The 1329-nt window shown below is 26.6% G+C and overlaps 1 protein-coding gene across 2 annotated transcripts in view; it reads left to right on the top strand.

Annotated features, from left to right (window-relative positions):
- LOC105448509 (uncharacterized aarF domain-containing protein kinase 2-like) overlaps positions 1-1329 on the top strand; it is a 51491-nt gene that overhangs the window by 40067 nt on the left and 10095 nt on the right. The window lies entirely within an intron of this gene.

Genomic DNA, 1329 nt, shown 5'->3' with positions numbered 1-1329 from the left:
GTCGCGCCGCTACCGCAGCGCTTGATATATGAGCAATTTTTCTTATTTCTTCAAACTTGATTTTTGTAAAAAAAACAATGTAAAAATTATCCTTTTAATTATTTTTTATGTTTTTTTCTTAATATTATCATATTTTTATATTAAAGAATAATTTTACAAAGGAAAGAAACATATATAGATATATATGGACAATATTTTGCATATAATAATATATAATTATATATTTTTATATATGTTATATATATTTATATATGTTTTTGTATAAAAAATTTTTTACCGGATGTTTTTTATTTATGTATTAATGAGTAAATGTAATTTACGTTGTCAATTCACATGTTATCCGTAGTAAAAAAGAACTATTAATGCAGTAAAAACATTACTGAAATGTAGTAGTGTCACCAGTGAAGCCACTACTACATTTCAGTAGTGTTATCATTGCACTAGTTCTTTTTTACGAGAGATTCATTATTATTATTTAGATTATTTGTATATTTTTCGAATCATTTATTCCACTCATGAGTACCCGTTCGAGTCATTTATCCCACTAATGAATAGCCGTATAACACTCTATTTTTATAAAGCAAAACTGCAAGAGTTTAAAGAAATTTTTTGTTTAATATAAAAAATAAATATTCTGGATTCCTAATATTTTTTTCATTGTAGTAGACAGTCTAAAGTTTTTATTGGTATAGTTCATTTACCTTAAACATAATTAATAATACCCGATAAATTAAGTTTTTAATAGGTGCAGCGTATATACCGGAGTTACCCTATATATATATATATACTTTATATATATATATACAGAGTGTCCCATTTTATATTTGACAGTCAAATATTTGGAAATCGCGAGGTTTGAGAGAAAAATGTTTCACAATTAGACAAAAATTGTAGGGTTTCGAGGGGGACAACATGATGACCTCGAATTGCCCTTATATGGTGTTTTTTAAGGTCATTTAAAGATCCACTTAATTTTTTTAAACGGAATGTATGTTTTATTACAAAATTAGATAGAGCGTTTAATTTTACGTAAAAAAGTACTTTTGGTCTAAACTCTTTATTTAAGGAGATATTACAAGGAGACGTAACTTTTCTGTAGAAAAAGAACTTTGTAATTTGGTCTAAACTCTTTATTTAAGGAGATATTACAAAGAGACGTTACAGAAAAAGGACTTTGTAATAGTTTAATAGGTGCTCAACATTGGCACTGTTAACCTCATGACATATGTAGTTTTACTCTTTTGCGAAAATGATCTTTCAATGACATTAATACATTACGTGGAATATTGCCGCAAGCATTTCTTATTCACATCTTCATATCATTTCTCG

This window comes from Wasmannia auropunctata, unplaced genomic scaffold (assembly GCF_000956235.1).
Source record: "Wasmannia auropunctata unplaced genomic scaffold, wasmannia.A_1.0 LD336085.1, whole genome shotgun sequence".
Lineage (NCBI taxonomy): Eukaryota > Metazoa > Arthropoda > Insecta > Hymenoptera > Formicidae > Wasmannia > Wasmannia auropunctata.
The sequence above is the reverse complement of the archived record's forward strand: the minus strand, read 5'-3'. Positions and strand labels throughout refer to the sequence as shown.